This window comes from Mus musculus, chromosome 11 (assembly GCF_000001635.26).
Source record: "Mus musculus strain C57BL/6J chromosome 11, GRCm38.p6 C57BL/6J".
Lineage (NCBI taxonomy): Eukaryota > Metazoa > Chordata > Mammalia > Rodentia > Muridae > Mus > Mus musculus.
The window spans coordinates 40,109,017-40,124,369 of NC_000077.6; the positions used below are offsets into that span (position 1 = coordinate 40,109,017).

The 15,353-nt window shown below is 38.6% G+C and overlaps 1 long non-coding RNA gene across 1 annotated transcript in view; it reads left to right on the forward strand.

The window, feature by feature from the left end:
* Nucleotides 1-15,353, forward strand: part of Gm12132 — a 329,649-nt gene that overhangs the window by 100,823 nt on the left and 213,473 nt on the right. The window contains exons 3-5 of the long non-coding RNA XR_388581.1: nt 1,090-1,211; nt 3,958-4,062; nt 6,192-6,329. This is a non-coding gene — a long non-coding RNA (predicted gene 12132). The remainder of the gene's footprint in view (nt 1-1,089; nt 1,212-3,957; nt 4,063-6,191; nt 6,330-15,353) is intronic.

The window sequence follows — 15,353 nt, forward strand, 5'->3', positions numbered from 1 at the left end:
TTAATCTACCTTGCTTTTATGTTTCCTGATAATGCTTCTACTTGCAGCATCAGATTTTGAAATTATCACCCCAGGGACAGCATCACAATTGTCTGAGCTGTTGTAACGAGCAAGACTACAGGTTCTGTCACTGTTTCAGTTAAAGGATCAATATTTGTATCTTGTCCAAAGTTGGCTGTCTCTCCTTGACAATAACTTCCACCACTCCCTTGAGGAATAACCTAAAAATGTCTGCTATTTGCTACAGGAGGTCTCCTTTTCTCTCTCACTATCCATTGTTTTGGCAAAATACTTTTGGTCTCACTATCTCTGAGTCTATCAGTTTTACTCCCCTATCCCTTTCAATATTTGCACTACTTTTGGACATAGGACAGGTAGCTGATGGAAGGTTGTCTCAAAGATGTCACAGTGTCAACTGTATTTAGATACTTCTTGAAATATATTTCCTAACAACACAATTACAACTATGAGATATAAAGTCAGAAATAGCTGCTGAACACATGCATGAAAACTATGTCATTAGTAGTCTTTAAAAAATAAATTTCACTTACTTTCATTTATTTGTGTGTGTTTATATCTCTGTGCATACACATGTGTGATTGTGTGTGCGTGTGCGTGTGCATGTGCGTGTGCGTGTGCGTGTGTGTGTGTGTGTTTGTGTGTGTGTGATTGTGATTGTGTGTGTATGCATGTGTAGGTCAAAGAACAATTTTCAGTAGTTGGTTTTCTCCTCTACCATGTCTTTTAAGGATTAAACTCATCCCCATGTTTGAAAGCAAGTCCTTTTATCTGCTCAATTATTTTCAGGGTCCCTTTATTAGTATTCTTTATATATATTACTTTTATGAAGTCAAATATAATAGTCAAGATAGCCAATCTTTTCATTAATTAATAGAACATATGAACAAATGATATGATCATTCCTTTGATGAAGGAGTGCCTGTAAACACTGCTAACACCTGTGTTGTAGCTTTTTAAGGAGGCTTTAGGGAAATTGTGGTAAGAAGATAAATCTTGTTGGTGTGTTTATTTCAGGGGACCTGTAATATTTTAATGATGTATACATTTTGTTTGATCTTCTTTTTGAAGTGCTGAGGGCTTACAAGAAGTGGAATCATTGAGTGAAGAAGACAGCATGTGGTAAGAACAAGTAACTGAGATCAGGAGGAAAAAAAATCCTTGGATTCTACACATTTTTGGCTTTATGCAAGGTATTTTTGCCTCTTTCTTTGTCTGCAAAATGAGAAAGGTATGATATATTCTTCTGTATTTCCTTCTGACTCTATGATTCAAATGGAAGTTTACAAATAAGATGACAGTGTTAGCTAAGTTTCATAGCAAATGTCTTTCTCTGCTTAGTTACAAAGATCTACCTTCCAAATATTTGCTGGAAGTATAGCAAGGTCTCAATATCGTAAAGAACTATTTGCAAAGATGGTGAGAAATACACTTACGTTTTCTTATACATTCCAAGACTTGTCTTTTATCACATACTTTGTCAAAACATGTGAAGCTAAATCTCCCTTTATAGATCTTTCCAAATAGTGTTAGGAAGTATAAACCACCTTTGGAAGTTTCTCCTAAAACATTGAGTATTTATCTTCAAAGGTAACATTGTTCAATCACTTTGTTAAGTCAAAATTATCAAACTATTTTAGGTATGATTCATGTTGTTCCTGGATTATCAGACATATACCATAATATTAAACCATTCAAACCTCTTTGCCCCATTAGAATGTTCTTGAATAACCCACCTAAGAAATTTTGTGTTCTCCACTTTAAAAATGAGAGTGCTTCCTTGCCTTATTAAAACGATCAATTACCTCCACTATTTAACAGAATACTATAAAAGCTTTCACCATAGTGGTGAAGAGGAAATACAAAAATGAAGAAATATGCTAGTAAGTAAGTAAAAAACATAACATATTGAAACAAAAAAATGACTATATAAGTCTGTCAAGTGTATTGTTTCATTTGACTTTCTCAACATTATGAGATACCTTTTATCATGGTCAGCTTTAGATTGTAATTAGAATAGACAGGTATATTAAGCAACTTGCTTAAGGTCACAGTATAAAGAAGGAAACTGATTTTACAAAGAGCAACTCCAGAGCCCATACCCTCTGCATCTATAACTTCAGAGGTATGTGAGACCTCAGGTACACAATGTATGTGAAATGATTAGCACAGCAGGTAGGATATGAGTTCACTACAGTGGGAAACAAGTTTAAGCTTTGGAGAAGAATGAGTATGCAAGGTTGAAAGGCCACCTTTGTCACTTTCTATCTGTGAGAACACAGGGAAAGGACTCAGATATCACTCTCCCCAGAATCCCAATGTTTAAATTTATTAAAAACATTTGTTTTCAAATGGCTTCTGTAAGGAAGTATAACTGATGTGTATGCACCTAGAACTATGTCTGACCCAAAGAGGAATTATTATTAGTTATTGTTTTATTCTCATTTTTGTTGCTTTCTTAAAATATCATAGCCAACTTTGGGAGAAATAATAGACTTAAAATTCCCGGTTGCATTATTGTGAAGATGCCAAGGCAGGAACAGCATCCTATTCACAGTCAAGGACAGAAAGGCATAAAACACATGGATTCTTGCATGCTTGCTTCCTTAGTACTGCACAAGCTTTCTCTGCTCCCATACAGTTCAGGCCTCAGACAATGAATTGATACAGCTCTATTTAGAATGGATCGTCCCACCTCCAGGAACATTCAAGGCAATCCCCATAGCAGTGGGCCAATCTATTTATTCCTCAGTTGAAACTGTTTCCAGGTGGTTCTGGGTTGTGTCAAGTTGACAGCTAAAATGAACCAACACAATTATTAAATACTTTTTGCAAATATAAAAGAATTATCATTTCCTCCATTTAAACATAATAACACAGAAGTGTATAGGGAGGGATCCATGGGTCCAGATACACATGTAGAAGAGGGTGGTTTTGCCTGACATCAATGGGAGGGGAGACCCTTGGTCCTGTGGAGAGGGTTGATGCTCCAGCATAGAGGGATCTGGAGTGGTGGGGCAGGAGATGGTATGTGGGTGGGGAAGCACCCTCATAGTGGCAAAGGGGAAGGGGAAAGGGTGGATGTGGGATGGACCGTTTGGGGTGGGGGGCAGTTAACTGGGAAGTGGGATAACATTTGAGATGTAAACCAATGGCGTGATTAATTTTAAAAAACAATAAAAAACGATAGGAAAAGGTTAATGAGTATGTCTCCTTTGCTTCTCACGTTGTTTTTTCTTTGTACACCATGGGTGTTGTTGTTGTTGTTGTTGTTGGGTTTTGTTTGTTTGTTTGTTTTGTTTTTTGTTTTTTCGAGACAGGGTTTCTCTGTATAGCCCTGGCTGTCCTGGAACTCACTTTGTAGACGAGGCTGGCCTCAAACTCAGAAATCCACCTGCCTCTGCCTCCAGAGTGCTGGGACTAAAGGCGTGCACCACCATGCCTGGCGTACAACATGGTTTTATTTAATTTATTTTTAAAAAGTTCTCACACAATATATCTTGATCATTTTATTTTTCCTTCTATCAACTGCTCCAAGATCATGCTTTTCTTATATCCCCAACTTTTCATTTCCTTTCTCTCTCTCTCTCTTCCCCCTCTCTTTCTCTCAATACAATATAAATAAATAAATAGCCCACAAAGAATATTATTTTGGGTTGATTAATGACTTCTGTGAACAGTGACCACACTAGAGTATGTCACTTCATTGAAGAAAAAAATATTTTCTTTTTTCTAGCACCTATCAATTGCAATTAGCTTTGTGATTAAAAATGGAATTAATTTTCTTTCTTTCCCTTCTAGTGTTTTCTCTCTGTTTTCTTTATTCATTCTCCTTTCATACAATGCATACTGACTGTAGCCTCCCCTCCCTCCAAACCTCCCAGTACTCCTCCCACCTTGCCTCTTCCCAGTATCCACTGCCCCTGTGTTTTCCTTCAGGGAAGAACAGCTCCCCTCCCCCAGGGATATTAACCCAATATCACATGACAAGATGGAATAAGAGTTAATGCAAACCGTCATATCAAGGCTGGATAAGGCAACCTGGTAAGATGAAAAGGGTCCCAAGGGCAGAAAAAAAGTCAGTAACACTGACTTCCCATTGCTAGAAGTCCCATAAATACCCCAAGCTAAACAACCACGTGCATCCAGAGACCCTAGAAAATCCATGCTGGCCCCATGATTGTTACTTCCGTCATCGTGAGTCCCTGTGAACCCTGTTTAGTTGATTCTGTAGGCTGTTCTCTGGGTGTCCTGGACCCCTCTGGCTCCTACAATCCTTCCTCTCCCTCTTCTGAAGGGATCCCTGATCTCCGCCTTACTTTTGGATATAATTCTTGTATCTGTTCCCACTAACTGTTGTAAAGAGTGGAATTTTTCAAGGAGGAATTATTCAAACAGCATTTTCCAGGCATATAGTGCTGATGCACATATGAACTCACAAAGATTGTGACAGCATACACAAGACCTGCTTTTCACTTTATTTCACTTGTTACAATTATATTTTAAATTATTAATCAGAGTTTGCAAAAGACCCACAGGTAAGTAATTCCTCAGATTCAGGCCCTTGTATTATAAAACAATTTACTAAATTATATGTTCTACTGCTTTTGAACCAAAGCCAGATCATACTACAAAGGAATGAGAATTTTATCAACAGCTCTTAACTCTAAAGTCCTTTCACAGGAAATATTAGTAGCAGTTTGACATATCAACCCATTTATTAATTAGCTGTAGGTCTAGAAAACTACATTTCTTCTCAAAATCATTGGCTTTATTAGAAGATAGAATAAATTAAATGAAAGCAATGGTCTACATCAAAAGTTTGGCTGACCTCCTAGCTGTATATAGTCTATGAGCTGGATAGCTTTCTTTGTTTTAAATGGCTGAGAACAATAAATCAGAATAATAAACCATCCCTGAGTGCATATCCTAAGGACTTAAGTCAACATAAAAATGAGATATGTGTACACCTATATTTATTGAAGCATGAGTCAAAATAGCCAAGTTCTGGAACAAGCCAAAGTATATATAAACAAAAGAATGATTGTATTGACTTGTATCTATTACTATATCAAACACCATGATCCATAGCAACCTGAGGGAAAAAAGTGTTTCTCTGACTTCCAAGTTGCAGCCTATTATTGAGAGAAACCAAGAGAGGAGCTCAAAGCATTAACCCGGAGGCAAGGATAGAAGCAGAGAACACTGGCTCCTGACTTGCTCTCCATGGCTTGCTCAGCCTGCTCTATACACTACAGAACCACATCCTAGGATTCACATCACCCAGCATGGGCTGACCTCTCCCACATGAATCATTCATCAGGAAATTACCCCATAGCTATGACCTGGTACCCTTTGGGGAAGGCGATTCCCAAGCTGAAGTTTCTTCTTCTCAGGTGATGTTAGTGTATGTATATCAAGTTGAAATAATAAATGAATAAGGAATAAGGAAATTTTATTCACATGACATAGTTTTATTCAGTTACAAAGAATAAAATTTGCTGCAAAGACTGAACTTTTTTTCACTTGTGGGAACATGGATAAAACCCGAGATAAACATATTAAGCAAAAAAGACAGTCTTGGAAGTCAAATACTTTATATTTACCCCATTTATGTACCTCAATTCTATCTAGTTGCTCAAACTGGTATACGGATATAAGCTCTGAGCAAGAAGAAGAATCTCCCTGGGAAAATGAATGAGAATAGGCAAGGGAAATGGAGGCAGAAAAACGTGAGTCGTGAATACAGTCACATACGTGCACATGTGAATGAAGTTGTCTTTATAACATCTACCTCTATGCACACATATGCCAAAAACCTCTAAGAGACTAAAAATGTAGTTCTCAATACTATTTACTGGAAGGCAGTATGTCCTTAGTTTGTATATACTCTATGGATACTTAACAATACAACATGATGGAGCATGTATAACAAAGTTTGTATAGGCCTCAAAATCAGAAATGTTTATTATCGGTTTCATTATAGAAAAAAAAAGTCTTCGACTTGCCTTACCTCTGTACTTTAGTGAGCAGTGACTTTCCTTAACCTCTAGCTTTAGACTTGGGCTGCTGAAAGAGACAATTTCTTATAGGAGTGAAAAATTATATCCTTTGACCTTCTCAAATTGTCAGGTATCCTACAGTAATAATTTTCTATTTTGTCTCTGTCAAAGAGCACTTGGATGGTTGGAATATACATTAATACTCAGGACACCAAAAGGAAAAGCAACACAATATAATAATACATGACAACAGTATGGAAAGTTGTTAACGAGGGGACATCGCTGAGACTGGAGTAGGGAGCAGGAGAGGTAAGTGGGAATGAGAGAGACCAGAATCTATTATACACATGTATAACATTGTCAAAGGATAAATTAATCAAAATGTTTACCTTTGATAACATACTTTAAACCTGGCCATCAATGGGAGGAGAGGCTCTTGGTCTTGCAAAGATTATATGCCCCAGTACAGGGGAATGTCAGGGCCAGGAAACAGGAGTGGGTGGGTTGGGGAGCAGGACGGGGGAGGGTATAGGGGACTTTCAGGATAGCATTTGAAATGTAAATGAAGAAAATATCTAATAAAAAAATAAAGCCTGATTTTATCAAGTTTTCCCATTATAAGCTGCCAGAGGCAGCCCACAGGATCCAGCAACAGAGAAAACAGAGAGGTGATATCTTGGTTCAAAGTTAGGGGAAATATACAGAAGTAAGCACCGAAGGTCCCTAGACTGTAGGGATACTGATGATGTTAACTTGATATATATATAGACAAAAGAAGGCACATGAACCCTAGACTAAGAATGTTGAAGCTGTCTTTCTGCTTGGGGAACAAATGACCCAGATGATGACCGCATGTTGAAAACCTTGGGACTTATAAATGACTACATGTGGGACCATTTTAAACAACTGCGTCCTCAGTTCAGCATTTCTAACAACCTTTTGAAACCATGGACTCAACATTATTTTTTAATGAATTCCCTTTGTCCTCTTTCAGGGGCCCTCAGCACTCTTTGGTTCCACTTGGGTGACTCATAATTAGTTCTGTAAACTAACATAGATTACAATTTAAAAAATCGCAAGAGTAAAAACAAATATGCTTTCAATCACAGTACATGGTGTGAGAAAGAATTGTTGCCGAATGTACTGGCATTACAAATTACCTAGTTTTATTACTTGGTCTCTTATTCATTTATATACTTATTTATTTTAATTAAGATTCCAGGCCCCTTAACTCAGGTTTGCTCTTTCCAATGACATTCTATTTTCTAGGCTTTGAACGAGTGTTTAAAAAAATATTCATTAAGGTTTATTGAAGTTTGTTTAGATAAAACTCCCTGGCCATTAAATTGGTCTCTGAGTGAGTAGCAGAGTGGTTACTATCGGGCATGTCCTAGACTCACAGAATCTCAGGACTAGAGTGTCCTTCGAATACAGATGTGGATGGTAGAATCTATATAAGGTTTAGGTCAAGGGATTTTGACAAATCTTTCTATCATGTTCTCACAACTGTTTAATCTTAAGTGCTTAATTTCAAATCCCCAAGCCTCTTTCAATCCTCTTTCAAATGACCTGCTCTTTAAATGAGTGAAGTGGCCTAAAACTTGTCTAGTGACCTCCAAGAATCCAAGCTTTTGTGCATTGTCACCCATTCTGGGATGGGTGCTTATGGATGTAGCTGACTGCCTTGCTTGAAGGAACTTCTTATGTCCAAATTCTACCTCAGTGGTCTTCTTAACTTCATTGGTGATTGATTCTCTGTTCTGGTTAAGAAGATATCTGTTTATGTCTCCAAAGGAATGACATCACAGAACATCCTCCCAAATCCACACACAGAATCATTGGGCTGGCATCAGGAGGAAGAACATTTGGGAAGCCATCATATCATTAGGTCAAGAAAATAAATCAAATGCCTGGTGGTGGTAGAGCACGCCTTTAATCCCAGCACTTGGGAGGCAGAGGCAGGCTGAGTTTGAGGCCAGCCTAGTCTACAAAGTGAGCTCCAGGACAGCCAGGGCTATATAGAGAAACCCTGTCCAAACAGAAAGAAAGAAAGAAAGAAAGAAAGAAAGAAAGAAAGAAAGAAAGAAAGAAAGAAAGAAAGAAAGAAAGAAAGGACGGAAGAAAGAAAGAAAGAAAGAAAGAAAGAAAGAAAGAGAGAGAGAGAGAGAGAGAGAGAGAGAGAGAGAGAGAGAGGAAATCTAGTGACACTATGTAAAAGATTTAGAGAGAGCTGCTCACTCTACCAAGTGAGGTCAAACCAAGATTTATGCAGCAGCCTCTCTAGCTTATATTTCCCAATCTCTAGAATTATGTATTTCTATTGTGTATGAGCCTCACAGCCTACATTAGTATGTTATAGCAAACTGAACAAATGAAGACTAAAATTATGGCTACCTCTCCCTTTCTTTGTATAATAAGAAAAATAATAACATTTTTAAGAGCAAACTCAGTCCAGTGATTCTGGAAGTGGTATTGTATCTAAAAGTAAATTGGAGATCATTATGATTTGGCTACAATTTGAATATATATTTACAAAGTTCAAATTAGAAGCTTGGTCTATAATGTGGAAATAGTAAGGCTTGGTAGATACTTAACAGGTGGAGCCCAGAAGAGGATGGCAAAATTGGCTCCTCTCAGTGCTCTGGCTTTGGATGTGCCATGATATCTCCTGTCTCACAAACACTCTAGCCATTAAGGCACCATCTGTCATGAAGAGATACATCCAAGAAGACACTTGCCAGAGCATGTTTACTTGATTGTTAGTATAGAATTGTGAGTATCTTTACAAAATTGCCCACTGTCCAATATATTGATATAGTAATAAAAACTAGGACAGAAATTTTGTAAAATTGTAGATCATGGTTTCTGAAATAACACCCCAAATTCTGAAATTCCAATAAACTCCTAGATAATGTTGCTTCTCTGGGGCCATGATCCATACATATAGTAGAAGTCTACTCCCCAAAAGGATTGCATTAGGGGTACATGCCAGTACACACAGAGAAAGAACAAATACAGTTTTGGTCTCATCATAAGTCATTCCACTGAATCTTTTATAATCTGTATGTATCTGGCAGGTTTGTAAGTGGGTTGGCAAGCCATCTATCTCAAATATTGGCTATTTTCTCAGATGTTCAGCTTGGTGTCTAGTTGGAAACGAGCATCCATTTGTCTTTGTGGCAGCTGGGGTGGTGAATTTAGCTAGTGCAAGGGATCATTGAAATATGAATATTGTTCTTCTAAGTTTCTAAGAAAGAAAATTTTCTAATCCACCCATAGAATTTGAATAAATAAATCCCCTTCTTCAAATACCAAGTCTGTGTCTTTTCTAATACCATGTCTTCAATGTGATGGATACATAGGAGATACGGAATGAACATTGGTTTATGAACTAATTGATGAAACATACTCACTGGTGTTTTTAATGCACATAGAATAAGTAAAGGGGGAGAGAGAGAGAGCATGCCAGAAATGATAAATTGTATAGCATAAGCAGTGAATGTAATTTGCTAATAAATGAGAAAGTCGATCGAGGTTGAAACAAGGCTTTGAAGGAGTGATAATGTGAAAAAGGTAGAAAAACAGGGCAGAGAAAAGACATTTCAACCTTTAACATGAGTAGTTTTATGGTCAGAGTCAACATCATGCTTGACTTGGGCTATCTAATGAGACTGCAATCCTAAATGGCATGCTTGTAGGACCTTCTGTCACATAATGTCAGGGATAATATATTAAGTGAGGAAACATGTGAGTTATATTACAACTGCAAGGGAATAAAAATTAAAACCCCTTCATGTGGAAATAGACATAGCCGTGCTACATTTCCCTGTAGAAGAGCACACAGTGGCAATTTTTCTTCATATAATATTACATTAGTTTTAATTCTTATTAATAAGATACAAGAGTCATTAACACTATTAAAAATCTAATTATGTTAGCAATTTTCTATCATGTCATATTTGAGCAGTTAAGTATTGGTATTTGTTTTTCCTAATGGGATTCAAAAGTCTAATTAATAGGCTTTCTTTTGTGGTTAAGTGGAATGAATCTCTATGAGAAGCAAGCCATTTTTAATATCTGCAGACAGCTTATTTTCTCATATATTATACTACTGAGCCATCTGGCCATATATGATATAAATTACTAGATAAGAATAATGAGATTATCATGTGAAAATGAGCAAAGCCTTTCATTATATGTGACAATGAACAGAGCCTTTCATTATATGTGACATTACAGTAACTATGCCCTAGACTTTTGATACTTAGGGGTCAGCACAGTGCCCAGAAAGTGGTTATGAATAGGTTATTACTTGAGGAAACTTAAGATGGCCATTGTGTGGATCAGTTGCTTTATCTATAGAGCTGGCATTCCTTGGGGATGAGGCATCTAGTAACTAAAAGTTGTGTTTTATAACTCCAAACTTCTTTAGTTAGCTGCAGGCTAATGTCTTAAACAGAAACTCTTCTCTATTAATTGTTTCTATTTCCTGGGACTATAATTCTAATGCTATCTACACCAGCATTGTGGTCTTCTCTGTGTGTTCTTTTTTTTTTTTTTTTTTTTGGTCAGGATTTCACTCCTTATCCCTGATTTAGCTCAAATTCATGGTACTCCTGTCTCAGCCTTCCTAATGCTGGGATAACAGCCATAAGTCATCACACCTAACCATAAATATTTATCTATATCTGAACGTAGAACATAACTGTGGCATACAGATATATGACACATAAAGTAACGTATCAACACACAGTATTAGAGTCAGGAATAACCAAGCCTAAGGCCAAGTACATGTCAGGCAAGTGATCTACCACTAAGCATCAAACTCATATCTAATTGTAATTATTTTGTTGTTGTTGTTGTTTAGTTGATTGGTTGGTGTCTTAGTCAGGGTTTTTATTCCTGGACAAAACATCATGACCAAGAAACAGTTGGGGAGGAAAGGGTTTATCAGATTGCACTTTCAACATTACTGTTCATCACCAAAGGATGTCAGGACTAGAACTCAAGCAGGTCAGGAAGCAGGAGCTGATGCAGAGGCCATATGTTGAGAACAGTGCAGAAGATGGAGGCCTGGCTTGTGAAATTTCAGAGGGAAGATTAAAGACTCTTTTCAGGGACATTGCTAGTCTGATTGTGAAGATTCTGTGGTTTTGGTTAACTGGGGCTGAAGAATCAGCTGTGATTAACAAAATACCAGAACTACTAAAGAGAAAACCTTAGTATCACTTGGACTATTGATGCTGGTTAGCTGGAGCTAAGAAATTAGCAGTGATTGAGAAGAGACCAGCATCATTGGGGTGACATCTCCTGGGAAGTGTTTTCTGAGAGCACAGAGGCAGTTTTCCGGAGATACCCAATGTTGTGCCTCATGCTGTGGATGGACTTGGAAATGTGTAAGAGTCACCCAGGTGGTACTGGTTTTTGAGGGCATGAAGGTGTCATGAAGAACAGCTGAGGCTTGGCACTGTGAGAGGTCATGGAAGGCCATTGGAGAAGGTATAGCCTCAATTGTAGTTGATGGCCCAGGACTGAAGGGGTCATGCAAAAGATCTGAAGCTTGGTACCAAGAAGAGAGCCTATGAGAGGCTATTGGTGAAGCCTAGTTACAGAGGAGACAGCAGTGTTTTGGAGATGCCAGTACCATGAGATGACCACCAAGAACAGCATCAACAGTGGAGTATAGACATCTGGAGCCTAGAAGACAAGGTGTGTACTACAAAGGGCAGAGCTGGAGAAGTGACCCAAGCCCTTGGAGAAATCCACAAGATCGTGAGTGGATCCCAGACATGGGACAGTTGGAGTTTGATTGTGGTTTTGATTGTGACTGTGTCCTGATATTTTTCCCTCTTGAAGGAAGATTTTTAGTGTTCACAGTTAAGAGACTTTTAATTGTAAAAAGACTTTGGATTTTAAGAGATTGGATATTTTAAAGGGACTGAACTTTCAATATGTAAAGACTGTGGGACTTTTAAAGTTATTTAGATCTTGGGGATGAATAATGATGTAAGGCTTGAAGGTTAATATTGATGTGTTTGTGTGTCAAGTTGACAAGGGGTCAATTGTACTGGCTGATTTTGTGTGTGGACTTGACACAAGCCGGAGTTATCACAGAGAAAGGAGTTATCACACTTCAGTTGGGGAAGTACCTCCATGAGATCCAGGTGTAAGGCATTTTCTCAATCTGTGATCAAAAGGGGAGGGGCCCGTGTGGGTGGTACCATCTCTGGGCTGGTAGTCTTGGGTTCTACAAGAAATGGCAATTTGCAAATTCACCTGGAATAATAAAAAACCTAGGATAGCAAAAACTATTCTCAACAATAAAAGACCCTCTGGTGGAATCACCATGCCTGACCTCAAGCTATATTACAGAGCAATTGTGAAAGAAAAAAAACAAAAAAACAAAAAAAAACTGCATGGTACTGTTACAGCAACAGACAGGTAGATCAATGGAATAGAATTAAAGACCCAGAAATGAAACCACACACCTATGGTCACTTGATCTTTGACAAGGGATCTAAAACCATCCACTGGAAAAAGACGGCATTTTCAACAAATGGGGCTGGCACAACGGGCTGGCATAACTGGTGGTTATCATGTAGAAGAATGTGAATTGATCCATTCTTATCTCCTTGTACAAAGCTCAAGTCTAAGTGGATCAAAGACCTCCATATAAAACCAGAGACACTGAAATTTATAGAGGAGAACTTGGGGGAAAAGCCTCAAAGATATGGGCACAGGGGAAAAAAATCCTAAACAGAACATCAATGGCTTGTGCTGTAAAATTGAGAATTGACAAATGAGACCTCATGAAATAGCAAAGCTTCTCTAAGGCAAAAGACACTGTCAACAAGACAAAAAGGCCACCAACATATTGCGAAAGGATCTTTACCTATCCCAAATCAGATGGGGGACTTATATCCAATATATATAAAGAACTCAAGAAGGTGGACCCCAGAAAATCAAATAACCCCATTAAAAATGAGGTGCAGAGCTTAACAAAGAATTCCCCCCTGAGATATACCAAATGGCAGAGAAGCACCTGAAAAAATGTTCAGCATCTTTAATCATCAGGGAAATGAAAATCAAAACAACTCTGAGATTCTACCTCACACCAGTCAAAATGGCTAAGATCAAAAATTCAGGTGACAGCAGATGCTGGCGAGGATGTGGAGAAAGAGGAACACTCCTCCATTGTGGGTGGAATTACAAGCTTGTACAACCACTCTGGAAATCAGTCTGGTGATTCCTCAGAAAATTGGACATAGTACTACCAGAGGATCTCGCAATACCTCTCCTGGGCATATATCCAGAAGATGTTCCAACTGGTAAGAAGGACACATGCTCCACTATGTTCATAGCAGCCTTATTTATAATAGCCAGAAGCTGGAAAGAACCCAGATACCCCTCAACAGAGGAATGGATACAGAAAATGTGGTACATCTACACAATGGAGTACTACTCAGCTATTAAAAAGAATGAATTTATGAAATTCCTAGGCAAATGGATGGACCTGGAGGGCATCATTCTAGGTAAGGTAACCCAATCACAAAAGAACTCACATGATATGTACTCACTGATAAGTGGATATTAGCCCAGAAACTTAGAATACCCAATATATAAGATACAGTTTGTGAAACTCATGAAACTCAAGAAGAACGAAGACCAAAGGGTGTACACTTTGCCCCTTCTTAGAATTGGGAACAAAACACCCATGGAAGGAGTTACAGAGACAAAGTTTGGAGCTGAGACGAAATGACGGACCATCTAGAGATTGCCATATCCGGGGATCCATCCCATAATCAGCCTCCAAACGATGACACCATTGCATACACTAGCAAGAGTTTGCTGAAAGGACCCTGATATAGCTGTCTCTTGTGAGACTATGCCGAGGCCTAGCAAACACAGAAGTGTATACTCACAGTTAGCTATTGGATGGATCACAGGGCCCCCAATGGAGGAGCTAGAGAAAGTACCCGAGGAGCTAAAGGGATCTGCAACCATATAGGTGGAACAAAAATATGAACTAACCAGTACCCCCCAGAGCTCATGTCTCTAACTGCATATGTATCAGAAGATGGCCTAGTTGGCCATCAGTGGAAAGAGAGGCCCATTGGTCGTACAAACTTTATATGCCTCAGTATAGGGAAAGTCCAGGGCCAAGAAGTGGGAGTGGGCGGGTAGGGGAGTGGGGTGGGAGGGTATGGGGGACTTTTGGGATAGCACTGGAAATGTAAATAAGGAAAATACCTAATAAAAATAAAATAAAATAAATTAAAAAATAAAAAATAAAAGGTTTTGATGGGGAAAAAAAAAGAATTTTCAACTGAGGAATACTGAATGGGTGAGAAGCCCCCCCCCCCAAAAAAAAAGTTCAACATCCTTAATCATCAGGGAAATGAAAATCAAAACAACTCTGAGATTCTACCTCACACCAGTCAGAATGGCTAAGATCAAAAATTCAGGTGACAGCAGATGCTGGCGAGGATGTGGAGAAAGAGGAACACTCCTCCATTGCTGGTGGGATTGCAAGCTTGTACAACCACTCTGGAAATCAGTCTGGCGATTCCTCAGAAAATTGGACATAGTACTACGGGAGGATCCTGCAATACCTCTCCTGGGCATATATCCAGAAGATGTTCCAACCGGTAAGAAGGACACATGCTCCACTATGTTCATAGCAGCCTTATTTATAATAGCCAGAAGCTGGAAAGAATCCAGATGTCCCTCAACAGAGGAATGGATACAGAAAATGTGGTACATTTACACAATGGAGTACTACTCAGCTATTAAAAAACAATGAATTTATGAAATTCTTGGGCAAATGGATGTATCTGGAGGATATCATCCTTAGTGAGGCAACCTAATCACAAAAGAAGTCACTAGGTATGCACTCATTGATAAGTGGATATTATCCCCAAAACTTAGAATACCCAAGATACAATTTGCAAAACACAAGAAAATCAAGAAAAAGGAAGACCAAAATGTGGATATTAGCTATTGGATGGATCACAGGGCCCCCAATGGAGGAGCTAGAGAAAGTACCCAAGAAGCTGAAGGGGTCTGTAACCCTGTAGGAGGAACAACAATATGAACTAACCAGTACCCCAGAGCTTGTGTCTCTAGTTGCATATGTAGCAGAAGATTTCCTAGTAGGCCATCATTTGGAAGAGAGGCCCCTTGGTCCTGCAAACTTTATGTGCCCCACTACAGGGGAACGCCAGGGCCAAGAAGTAGGAGTCAGGGTGGGTAGGGGAGCAGGGCATGGGGAGGGTATAAGGAACTTTCAGGATAGCATTTGAAATGTAAATAATGAAAATATCTAATAAAATA